The 13,647-nt window shown below is 41.9% G+C and overlaps 1 protein-coding gene across 3 annotated transcripts in view; it reads left to right on the forward strand.

Moving 5' to 3' along the window:
- The window catches only part of LOC126272357 (probable cytochrome P450 6a13), a 75,567-nt gene that overhangs the window by 5,738 nt on the left and 56,182 nt on the right, over nt 1–13,647 (forward strand). Inside the window, exon 2 of one of the 3 annotated variants that reach the window (XM_049975168.1) lies at nt 12,960–13,087. The exons of 1 other annotated variant lie outside the window; for it this stretch is intronic. The gene's annotated coding sequence lies outside the window, so the exon portion shown is untranslated. Of the gene's footprint in view, nt 1–12,959; nt 13,111–13,647 lie in introns of all 3 variants that reach the window. One more of the 3 variants, XM_049975167.1, reaches the window with a different exon arrangement.

The following is a 13,647-nucleotide window of genomic DNA, read 5'->3' on the forward strand; positions in this document are numbered from 1 at the left end:
GCAGTGAAGGAAACAAAAGAAAAATTCCGAGTAGGTATTAAAATCCATGGAGAAGAAATAAAAACTTTGAGGTTAGCCGATGACATTGTAATTCTGTCAGAGACAGCAAAGGACTTGGAAGAGCAGTTGAACGGAATGGAAAGTGTTTTGAAAGGAGGATATAAGATGAACATCAACAAAAGCAAAACGAGGGTAATGGAATGTAGTCAAATTAAATCGGGTGATGCTGAGGGAATTAGATTAGGAAATGAGACACTTAAAGTAGTAAATGAGTTTTGCTATTTGGGGAGCAAAGTAGAGAGAATATAAAATGTAGACTGGCAATGGCAAGGAAAGCGTTTCTGAAGAAGAGAAATTTGTTAACATCGAGTATAGATTTAAGTGTCAGGAAGTCATTTCTGAAAGTATTTGTATGGAGTGTAGCCATGTATGGAAGTGAAAAATGGATGATAAATAGTTTGGACAAGAAAAAAATAGAAGCTTTCGAAATGTGGTGCTACAGAATAATGCTGAAGATTAGATGGGTAGATCACATAACTAATGAGGAGGTATTGAATAGAATTGGGGAGAAGAGGAGTTTGTGGCAGAACTTGAAAAAAGAAGGAACCGGTTGGTAGGACATGTTTTGATGCATCAAGGGATCACAAATTTAGCATTGGAGGGCAGCGTGGAGGGTAAAAATCGTAGAGGGAGACCAAGAGATGAATACACTAAGCAGATTCAGAAGGTTGTAGGTTGCAGTAAGTATTGGGAGATGAAGAAGTTTGCACAGGATAGAGTAGCATGGAGAGCTGCATCAAACCAGTTTCAGGACTGAAGACCACAACAACAACAACAACAACAACCTTTATAAGGATATATCACGTACAGGATAGCTCACACAACGGTTGAACCTACATACATTGCACAGACAATGCAATGTAGGTAGCCATAAGTACCAAAGAAATAGGAAAAAGAAAGTGATGGTTCAAATGGCTCTGAGCACTATGCGACTTAACATCTGAGCTCATCAGCCCCCAGAACTTAGAACTACTTAAACCTAACTAACCTAAGGACATCATACGGATCCATGCCCGAGGCAGGATTCGAACCTGAGACCGTAGCGGTCGCGAAAGAAAGTGATGCTTACTTAGCGTTCACATTTTGTGTAATTCTGAAGCGTAGAAACACTTCAGCTCTATTATCAATAGATACAAAACACATTAAAATGTCAAGTGTGAAACGGAGAACAGATTCAAATAGACTGTATGTTAGCTCAGTTGTTTTATTAATCGGTTTTCTTACCAACCTCTACAGAGCGTTATTAAACAGTGACTCTGCATTCTTGGTACGTGATGTTTCGCAGAGAAACGAATGTGCATGCTATTGTGTTGGAACGAGAGTGGAGAGTGGAGTGTAGAGGGGAGAGACGAAGGTTATCTCGTGGACCTGTCCCTCAAGGTCGCCATGAACACTAGCGGCTGAGGCTCTGGGCAAGTTAGCTGCGGAGTCCATGCACGTTGCCGCAAGAGATCGTGTCTTGCTTTAATTCTGACTTAACACTGGACAGTTCCTATGACACAACGCTTCTTCTTTTGCGAAATGCAGAAAATTGTTAACACATGAACGAAGTATTCTGGTGAACTTATTCCATGCGTGTTGTGCAGTGCCTATTCCACTATCACAACTACTATTCGGAACGGATGGGAAAAACCGACCAGTTAAAACCCATACCACTATTTCAGCTCTGAGTAACCAGTATTTTTCGATATTTGTCTTGTCCCAGTTATAACAGGGTTTTTAGTTTTTAGTCATAACTGTCAACAAAACCGCTATATCAATTTGCCATAGCACTGCAGCGCAAATATTTTTGATTCTTTTTAATGGGTGATGTTCATTCGTAAAATTTCCATTGCTTAGAGCTATTGGGTTGCTATAGAAAACGGTGAAGGCTACCAGTGTTATTTTAATAGCAATGCTGACAGGTAGAGAAGTGCAACAAACACAAAACATAAGTATCGCTGAAACCTTAATGTACCTCTTGCCATGTAGCGTGGCCGATCAAATGTGGTGTGCGCCCACGTGCCCTGTGCCAGACTTACCCATACTTCGTTTATTATTGCCAAGAGAATAATGTACGTGTTCCCTTGTTGCTAGCCCTGTTGGACGATATGCCTGTAAGTGCACTGAGCGAGACTTGCCCTCGCCTGGTCTATACTGTAGTTTCATCTACTATCGAAAGTGTTCATTTAATTTTTTGAAAGAACAGTTTTAGTTTTGTCAGTAAAAAATCCTATTAAAAAGTAATAAATATATTTGGCTGCAAAATGTGTTTTACATATAGAGTAAAGAAATTAACGCTACAAATTCTATGCAAATATTATTTTCTGGCATTTCTATAGAATAAAAAGGAAACGAAATTTTAAACATGGCTGAAGCAGCAACTGTCAACAATCTTCACGGTAAATAAACACACCTTTAGAACTGGATTGTTTAGAAATAGGAATAACTTGAGTAAAATCCATAGTTATCAACAATGGATACGACCCTATGTTAATTGACCAAATTGTTAGGAAAAAACAGCTGTAAAATGTTCAACCTCAGGAGATAACAGGGCGATAAGGAGTGAGGGTAATAACTTTATTTCTATCCCATTTTTGGGGAACGTATCATACAAGATAAGGAGACTTCTACAGAAGGAATACGGTTACAGAGTTGCCTTTTCCGTAAATAATAGTTTGATACAAAGAGTGTCTCATATCACTGGGACACGGGAAGAACTTGGTATTAGATCCGGAGTGTACATAATTACTTAGAACTACTGCCCCAACTATGAAGTTGGACAGACAAGTAGACCCGTTAAAGTACGATATAAAGAACACATGCTAGGTAAAAATGGGGAAAACGTGTAAAATTCCACGTTTGCTGAACATCTGCTGCTCTTAAAACATACGCCATGTAAACTGGATGACGTAGAATTGCTGCACGAAGTGAGTAAGGGTTACAAGCTGGACCTGTTCGAGGAATTAGAAATTTCTAAACATTTATCTCAAAAAGATGGATTTATTCTTAACGAACAGGTGCAGCCTAGAAACAAAAATGTTTTCGATAGTTTTTAACCCTTTCTTGCTCTGACGTAATATAGTCTGGTTGACTAGAAGCTAGTTTTCTTGTCTGTTGATGCTGGTGAGATGCTCCTTTCCTGCCTTGTTGGCTTTTACGTATTTTTGATTACTGTAGTTCGCGGTTTTCTATGTGTATGTGCGATTAAAATAATTCTGTTATGTTTTTTATTTATGATAGCAAATGGTTTCGATTTTCTAAAACATCTTGTTCGTTTTCGTTAGGATGTATCCTAGCCTTTAATTCTGCGCGTAACAAGAGTGCCCTCTCTCGTTGGATATGTTCCTTAGCGCAAGCGTCACCGGCTTGACATTAGGACACAGCCAAACTGATGTTCATATTTTCTATTGTACGCAGGTGTTTAAACGGTTCTGATATGTTTTATTTATTAAGACAGAGGGTTTGAACTAGCACAACCTTTAAAAATTTTTACGCCCCTGAGTATGTATCCCAGGTTTTAATGTGCGCGACTGTGCTTCCACACACTCTTCACGCTAGTTCACAGGATAAATACTGGTAGTATGCTGCGTTCTCATCGACCATCTTTTCATGATTATGCCGTGCGGATGGAGGTGATATTTTAATTTTAACTAGTGGTGCCGCCTTTCGCACGATTGTTTTATGCATCTCCACTTCAGGATGTGATGTTAGTAATGTGCATGTAATACTCTGGTAATTTTAACGGTTACTTAAAGCTATAAGTGTTTGTTTTTCTCTTCTATCTCAGCTATGTTGCTGAGTTTTTTGCTAATGAAGGTGTTTTCCTGTTCAGGTGTAATTTTGCTTCTGATGAAGGTATATTGAGATATACCCAAACCGTGGTCAAGGATTTCAGTAAATCTTTATCCTGCATCTGTTTCATTTACCATGAAGATAATAAAGAAAGAAAATTATGGCAGCAGCAATAAATTACAAACATAACAATTCATTTAAAGTTTATAATACAAACAGAAAGCAGCCGATCTGCCGCCTGTGTTCAGATGATGTCGTACGTCATGTTCCTTTATCTCGCTGTAACGCTTGGAAACGGACAGCCCAATACGAAAAATACAGTTGTCCAACCGCACTTCTCACCATTCAGCACTCACTATTCTTAATGTCCAAATAGTGTCATGACCTTCGATTACAAGATGATTTTTTTAGTATAGTTTAAAAAAAATTAGAAAGAATAAGAGAATACAGATTTCTTGTGGTTTTCTACTCCTCATCACTTTTAGATAAAAGCAGTGAACAGTGCACAGACTGAATTTTATTTACCTATTTTATTTGTTATTATGATTCTACGTGCCTTGAAACGTATAATACAGATGTCTGAAGAGTGTTAGAATTTTTCAGTCTTTGTTTGGTGTCTATGTTTATTTCTGAAAATAACAGCAGTAAAATGCAGAAAACCGGTTCTTTTAACAACAGCCATCCTTACTGCTGTGGCGTGCCAACTTTCAGGCCACAGACGTACTCCTTACAGAACGCTCTGATACCAGACATTTTGGATAGAACAGGTTAACGGAAATGTATGTACTTCACATGGTGGTATGATTAGTTTTGAAACTAACGCAAGGACAAAGATGTGAAGCCTGAAGCTCCATTACTCCAGTTATTAACAGATATGTGTTCTGGTGCTCCAAAAGTCTTCACTGTGTCCTTCCTGCAGTGACTGTAGAAAAAACCATAACCGGATGCATTCAAGGCTATATGTCATTCAGATTAAACATTCGAGTTAATACAGTAATTAAAACTTCCGGGCTAGGAGGCCGTGGTCCAATAGTAGAAATACTTCTCCCTGACGTTTCGTTGCCAGCTGCGGGCAACATCATCTAGGGTGAGTCTACGACTGGCTGCTAGGCCTTTTTTTTCTTTATTGTTATTTTCAAACCTGTTTACAGGCAGGCCTGCAGCAGCATACTACGCCGCTCTTTGGCCTCAGAGAAACACACAAGATACCAATGAAGACAATGTGAGACAAAAATACGGTGGACATATAAACGGAGACAAACACTTTTTAAAGTATATGGAGCCGTTCACGAGAACAGATTCAAATACTGTTGACAGCACGTGACGAGTGGTGGCGCCCTCTACGCGCTCTATATAAACAGGACCTCCACTGCCTAGCAGCGACTCCGCCTTCCTTGCCCTTGCCCCCATCCTGCAGCGCTCCCAACACCTTCTCCAATCCCATCTTGACCGGTTCACCGCTTGGTGCAACCAGTGGTTGCTGAAGGTCAATCCCTCCAAAACCCAGGCGATCATTGTAGGCAAAACCACCCCTTCCTTCCGGCTCCTTCATTTCTATCTCACCGTCTATGGCCGTCCTATCGCCCTCACTCCCACCCTCAAGTACCTTGGCGTCACCCTCGACCGTCGCCTCTCCTGGACCCCCATCTCCAGACAATTCAAGCCAAGGCACACTCCTCAAGCTCCTTTCAGGCCGTACGTGGGGTCTGGACCCCTCTACCATCCTCCACACCTATAAATCCCTCATCCGCCCTATCCTTTGCTACGCCCATCCGGCCTGGATCTCCGCCCCCCTACCTTTTATAAATCCCTTCAAATCCTTGAACGCCATGCACTTCGCCTCGCCTATTGCATCCGTCTCCCCTCCCCCACGCGGATCCTGTACTATCTCATTCCTTTCCCCCACCTCTTCCTTTTCCTTGAAAGGATATGGATCCTGTACACCTCCCACAAACTCGACCCTCCTCACCCATCCTCACCCACTTGTCTCGCCTATCCTCTCCCATCCCCGCTCGCTGCCGCACCTGTATTCCCACGTCCTATCTGGTCTCCATCTCTCCACCCTCCTTACCCTCTCCCAAGGTGGCTTCCGCCAGCTCCCCCTCCCTGATGATGCACTCCTCGCCTCCATCTACACCTCCTATCAACTTTTAGCCTCCCCGCCCCCACTTCCCATGTCCTCTCCTCTTGGCACCCTCCCTCCCTTCTCTTTCCTTTCCCCCCATCCCCTTCCTCCACCCCTCTTCCCCCGGGCTTCCCCCCTTCTCCCCTCCCCCTATCTCCCCTGCTCATGGCATCGTTTCTCCCCTCTTCTTCTCCTTCTCCCTCTCCCACCCCTCCCCCCCTCCTCCTCTCTTGGCAGGTCCCCGGACTCGTACACGGTTAGTGAACATTTGCGCGCTGGAGATCAGTGCCTCGTGTTTCTGTGTGTGCCGTCGTTTGTGCTTAAGTGGTTCAGTGTTATTCGATTTGTGCACCTACGTTCACGTGTGACAATTTTCGTCTATGTATGTGTCCAAGTGTCTGAACAACTTTTATCTTGAACTCTACGTCCGTGAACGGCTCCATATATTTTAAAAAGTGTTTGTCTCCGTTTATATGTCCACCGTATTTTTGTCTCACATTGTCTTCATTTGTATCTTGTGTGTTTCTGTGAGGCCAAAGAACGGCGTAGTATGCTGCTGCAGGCCTGCCTGTAAACAGGTTTGAAAATAACAATAAAGAAAAAAAAAGGCCTAGCAACCAGTCGTAGACTCACCTCAGATGATGTTGCCCGCAGCTGGCAACTAAACGTCAGGGAGAAGTATTTCTACTATTGGACCACGGCCTCTTAGCCCGGAAGTTTTAATTACTGAAGACGCCGGCCTTGAGAGCCTACACGCTATGATTCGAGTTAATAGTCTGTTTTCAGATTCTGTTTTTGCATGGGGCAGGAACTGCTTTTTACTTCAAAGCGCAGTTTTTTCTTTTACGTCAGGAAGACCACTATTTATTAAGTGGATTGCTGCATGGAACTCGACAGTTACAATCACAGAACTATTTTTAGCCCTCCGTGAAATACGTACCCACATAGACGCAGGTGAGAAGTCATGGGACACCTCTTAATTTCGTGTCGGACCTCCTTTTCTCCGACGTAGTGCAGCAACTCGACGTGGCATGGGCTCAAAACGTTGTAGGAAGTAATCGGCAGAAATACTGAACCATGCTGCCACTAGTGGCGGCCATAACTGCGAGCCGGCCGCTGTGGACGAGCAGTTCTAGGCGCTTCAGTCCCGACCCGCGCTGCTGCTACGGTCGCAGGTTCGAATCCTGATTCGGGCATGGATGTGTGTGATGTCCTTAGGTTAGTTAGGTTTAAGTAGTTCTAAGTTCTAGGGGACTGATGACCTCCGATAGTGCTCAGAGCCATTTGAACCATAGCTGCGAAAGTGTTATCGGTGCAGGTTTTTGTGCACGGATTGACCTCGCGATTATGTACCATAAACATTCCATGGGATTCATGTCAGGTGACAACAGTGGCTAAATCATTCGCTCTAACTATCCAAAATATTCTTCAAAACAATTGCGAACAATTGTGGCCCAGTGACATGGCACATTATCATCCATAGGAAGTCAATCACTGTTTGGCAACATGAAGTCCATGAATGGCTGAAAATTGCCTCTAAGTAGCCATTTCCAGTCAATTGTCAGCTCAGTATGGCTGTGTTACAACGCCCAAAAATAACTGAGACTCACAACCCATTTCTGAATCTACGAAGTTTCTCAGAACTTCCTTAGAAATTTTCCCCAAAAACATCTTTGATGAAGGCACTTTCGCAGTGAAATCAAATGTTCCCATGCGAGAGAAGTCTAATGTCATCAAAGCAATAATGAGAAATGATACAGCTCCTCAGCAAAATGTGTTTCTGCATTTGGAACTGAAGGGCAGTTTCCAGCATCCTTCGAATATTAGTTGTTTATAGTTGTACTTCAGTTTAAGGAATGAAGCATTTTTGTTTTTTAAGCTATCCAAGGGCAAAACGTAAACAAGCATCTCAGTTTACATAACTTATTACCGTGAAATCATCTTCATTGGTGAAATGTGCGCTATCTTAAAAAAATGTTGTTTCGAGTTGTAGGATAACTTTCTCCTCACAAAAATCGAAGCTAATTGACAATAGAAAGCAACATATATTTCCAAACCTTGGACACAATAAGACAGGAATAACCACACATAATGACGGACAATCATTGCAATTGATAGGATGATACGGAGCGTAATTTTATTCACACTATCAACATAAAAAACTTCCATATCAGACTACATCGGTCGTAAAACATAACCTAGGCGCACTTTTACAAAGAAAAAAAATTGTATGCGGAAAAATAATGGGTTATGAAACCTTGCTCTACTGGCAAATAGAACAAGAGACAGTTCGTAATGACCCCGCCAGACTGAAATTCAAGCACTGCTGCAAGTGTCGACAGTTCCACAAAATTCACGTCTTATCATCATCATACTGCATTTATGGGTTTTGTGGTGAGATCTAAGACGTCAACCACACACAAAAATGCCATTAGACTTTACTTTTTTCTCTGCCTACCCCAGGCTGGAAAGAAGTAATATTGGCTAAAACGAAACGAAACAAGAACTTCTGTCCCATATGTTGACGCTGTTGGTAATATCTGTAAACTGCACTTCGGACTCTTGTTAAAAGTTGACTTTAAAATATAATCCACCAGTTGTGCGCGTGAGCGCGTATTTTATTTTGCTTATTTAGAAACTATCTTTGTTAATGCAAGCCAGCGGTCTTGCAGCAATGGTAACATCGGCTCCCGTCAGATCACCGGAACTAAGCGCTGTTGGGCTTGGCTACCACTTACATGGGTGACCGTTGTGGTCTGCCGAGCGCTATTGTCAACCGGGGAGTACTCAATCCTTGTGATTCCAGTTGAAGAGCTACTTGATGAAAAAAGTAGCGGCTCCGGTCAAACTGACAACTGCCAGGAGAGCGGTATGCTGACCACATACCCCTCCATATCCGCATCCGGTGACGACTGTCGACAGAGTACGACAAAGCGGTCGGTCAGTACCGTTGGGCCTTCCGAGGCATGTTGGACGGAGGAGTTTGTTAACCTGAGATGCAGAGACCTTCTGGCCACTCTCCTTCTTTAAGTACACTACTGGCCATTAAAATTGCTACATCAAGAAGAAATGCAGATGATAAACGGGTATTCATTGGACAAATATACTATACTAGAACTGACATGTGATTACATTTTCACGCAATTTGGGTGCATAGATGCTGAGAAATCAGTACCCAGAAGAACCACCTCTGGCCGTAATAACGGCCTTGAAACGCCTGGTCATTGAGTCAAACAGAGATTGGATGATGTACAGGCAGAGGCGCAACTGCCCATGCAGCTTCAACACGATACCACAGTTCATCAAGAGTAGTGACTGGCGTATTGTGACGAGCCAGTTGCTCGGCCACCATTGACCAGACGTTTTCAATTGGTGAGAGATCTGGAGAATGTGCTGACCAGGGCAGCAGTCGAACATTTTCTGTGTCCAGAAAGGCACGTACAAGACCTACTACACGCGGTCGTGCATTATCCTGCTGAAATGTAGGGTTTCGTAGGGATCGAATGAAGGGTAGAGCCACGGGTCGTAACACATCTGAAATGTACCTTCCACTGTTCAAAGTGCCGTCAATGCGAACAAGAAGTGACCGAGAGGTGTAACCAATGGCACCCCGTACCATCACGCCGGGACATACACCAGTATGGCGATGACGAATACACGCCTCCAATGTGCGTTCACCGCGATGTCGCCAAACACGGATGCGACCATCATGATGCTGTAAACAGAACCTGGATTCATCCGAAAAATAACGTTTTGCCATTCATGCACCCAGGTACGTCGTTGAGTACACCATCGCAGACACTCCTGTCTGTGATGCAGCGTCAAGGGTAACCGCAGCCATGTTCTCCGAGCCGATAGTCCATGCTGCTGCAAACGTCGTCGAACTGTTCGTGCAGATGGTTGTTGTCTTTCAAACGTCCCCATCTGTTGACTTAGGGATCGAGACGGGGCTGCACGACCCGTTACAGCCATGTGGATAAGATGCCTGTCACCTCGACTGCTAGTGATACGAGACCGTTGGCTTGCAGCACGGCGTTCAGTATTACCCTCCTGAACCCACCGATTCCATATTCTGCTAACAGTCATTGGATCTCGACCAACGCGAGCAGCAGTGTCGCGATACGATAAACTGCAATCGCAATAGGCTACAATCCGACCTTTATCAAAGTCGGAAACGTGATGGCACGCATTTCTCCTCCTTACACGAGGCACCACAACAACGTTTCACCAGGCAACGCCGGTCAACTGCTTTTTGTGTATGAGAAATCGGTTGGAAACTTTCCTCATGTCATCACGTTGTAGGTGTCACCACCGGCGCCAACCTTGTGTGAAATTACTGAAAAGCTAATCATTTGCATATCATAGCCGCTTCTTCCTGTCGGTTAAATTTCGCGTCTGTAGCACGTCATCTTCTTGGTGTAGCAATTTTAAAGTCCAGTAGTGTATTATCGTCAACGTCAATGAAATTTGTCCTTTAAACTATTTAACAACTTGTGAAAAAGACAGGCTAGTTAGGTTTAAGTAGTTCTAAGTTCAAGGGGACTGATGACCACAGCAGTTAAGTCCCATAGTGCTCAGAGCCATTTGAACCAATTTGAACCAAAGCTCTATACCTCAGTCGGTAGAAACGGAACTCGTGTAGGTCCACTTTGTTGTCTGTATGTCCGACTGATAAAAACCATTTTTCTCAGAAACTGGTAGCTGTATCAAGTTGAAATTTAAGTCACGTATTAAGATCTACGGTGCCTTGGCGGTGTAAAACACTGAAGGTTCAAAGCCAATGCAAAAAAAATACGGCCATTTATATCACATTATTTACACCCAGAAACTCACTTATAAAAGCCTAAAAGATCTAGAACCATAAAATTTTACAAGAACGTTGGTTTCACAGTACAACTGAAGGATAAGATCCGTAAACCGTTAATTTGTAATTATAACATAAGCAAAAAAATATCCCAGTATCTATCACGTTAACACTCCTTTTTCTTAGGACTGGGCAGGCGTTCATCTTGCCTGTATCGGTAACAGGCAAAAATCATTGGGATTCTCAATTTTCAAGTTTGATTAACCACCTATTATACATATTTAGGTTAATATGGAACCCTCGGTGCGCAAGTCCTGCAAGCACTTATCCTAATTTTTTTCAGTACGGTAAGGATGCTTCTACCTAAATTTCACTATTTACCCCCTATTCCATGTGCTTTTCCCCTTCACGCACCTGCCCAAGCCAAATATATGACATTCACTAGAATACAAAACGTAATTACTGCATACATTTCCTATTGTATCTTTTTATGACAATCATCAAAATTCGAGAAGACAATGCTTTTGAGGAAATAGTATTAAAGAAGACATGTATTTTCTCTTGTATCAAATCCAAAACCAAAGTAAAGACAAAAAAATTTCACCACTACCCCAAAAGGCAGTGACCAACACAGTCCGTTAAGTTGCAGTTTTCTTAAGTGTTTAATAAACGGAACGCATTATTGCATTTCTGGTTAGAGTGCAATCACCGCGTTTGTAGTTCGGCGTAACTCGAGTATTCCTGATCAGCACTGCGGCGACGGCTTTGTGTGTTGCGTCCGGCGTACGCAGCTGACTGCTCAGCGTGTCGTGTCGTGCTGTGACACAAGAAGCAATTAAACGCATCCGCCTTGCCAGGGTCACTCATTCCGCACTTCCTGCTGGGCGAGAAAATAACCGTTCACTACCGTCACGGATACCGCGAAACTTTTCATGCGTTTTACATTTTCCTATTTTTGTGTTATTCAGACAAGATTTGAAAATCGCTCATCTACATCTACATCCATGATCCGTAAGCCACTTGACGGTGTGTGGCGGAAGGTACTTTGAGTACCTCTATCGGTTCTCCCTTCTATTCCAGTCTCGTATTGTCCGTGGAAAGACAGATTGTCAGTATGCCTCTATGTGGGCTCTAATCTCTCTGATTTTATCCTCATGGTCTCTTCGCGAGATGTACGTAGAAGGGAGCAATATACTGCTTGACTCCCCGGTGAAGGTATGTTCTCTAAACATCAATAAAAGCCCGTAGCGAGCTACTGAGCGTTTCTCCTGCAGAGTCTTCCACTGGAGTTTATCTATCGTCACCGTATCGCTTTCGCGATTACTAAATGATCCTGTAACGAAGCGCGCTGCTCTCCGTTGGATCATATCTATCTCTTCCATCAACCGTATATCAGATGTTAGACAACTACTTTCCTGGTCTATTCGTGCATGGAGCGAAAGAGGAATGTTTATACGCGTCCGTTTCCAGGTGCTCTCCTAATCCCACGATATAGGTACTCATTCCTACTTATTCTGTCTAGATTTCCCATCTATTTAGATTTAATGGTTTAAATTCAATGGTTAATCTGTTTCTATGCATTTTTGTAATGTGCTTATAGCAATTTCTTCCGTGGCCTCGAAGTTTTATTTTTGAGCTACAGATATTCGTTTCTTGCATAATATCATTGTTACTATCCGAACTACTTTTTTTTTAATGTTTTAGTAAATCTCTTCCCATATATTATAGTATGGCTGTTCTGTTGCTTGTTTGTAACCAATAGTTCGTTTCAACAAAACACCGTTTGAACCGCAAATGTTTTAAGTTTTATCCCTTTTTTTCCATTTTGTGTCATAAATATCCATTTGGCATTCTTCATATATTAGTGAACTTTGACGGACTTTGTCTATATCATTTTCTCATTCGCAACTGATATCACCGGCTCATTAAAGTAGCTAATTTATTCTCCGTTTAATCATCTTCTGTTATTTTTCTTATCTTCAATAAAATCGAACGTTTGCATATTTTCCATTTGATTATACATAATATTTTAAATTACTTAAGGGCATAAATAATTTCTTTAGAGAGCTGCCGCAATCCTTAGGAAATTTTAACTAATTAACGTTCATGATCACAACTGCGAAATGCGAAATAAACTCCATGATTAGAGATTCCAGTCGTTGTGGGTCACTTCAGATTTTTTCATTTTCTTTACAGTGTGATACGTCAGTTTCCTCCCTGTGTATAAATCTCGACATTAAGGTTTCAATTAATTTGAATACTGAGAGCACCGTACACGACGATGAAGCTGACGAGCAATACCGGAAGGAAACTGAAAAGATCAGGTGGGCCGTAACGGGCAAATACGGTGAGCATACATTCCATTTCGCAACTGTGGCTAATTATTATTATTATTATTATTAAAATATGTCACTGAGAAGATAGATTTCATGTTCGGTGTAGTCTTAACTTCCTGTCAATGTTGTAATATACTATTTTGTATTTATCAATACATATCTAGCATTACTGTCTCCAGTATAACTTTTTGTGTATTATTAACATTTATTGATGTTTTTTATGGGCTACATTTTGCAAGTTTTTGCCTGTATATTTCCCATTCTTATTGTCAGTTTTCTGCTATGTTAGCTGAAAGTCTGAAAACAAAAGGACAGAAACGAAGCAAACATTTAACAACAAAAGAGTGTCTGTAACTAAGAAAATTTAAAAAAAAAAGCCATATGTGTATCTGAACTTTTTTATTTCTTTTGAAGTCCACTGTCCATTCCCCAGAGAATTCCCGCATATTAGTAAACACCCTACGAAATTTGAAAATGAACATTTTTTGTCACCATGTATATAGTTCGCAAACGTTTTCTGAGAACTTAAGAAAAGAAACTTTCACGAC

Source organism: Schistocerca gregaria, chromosome 5 (assembly GCF_023897955.1).
Source record: "Schistocerca gregaria isolate iqSchGreg1 chromosome 5, iqSchGreg1.2, whole genome shotgun sequence".
Lineage (NCBI taxonomy): Eukaryota > Metazoa > Arthropoda > Insecta > Orthoptera > Acrididae > Schistocerca > Schistocerca gregaria.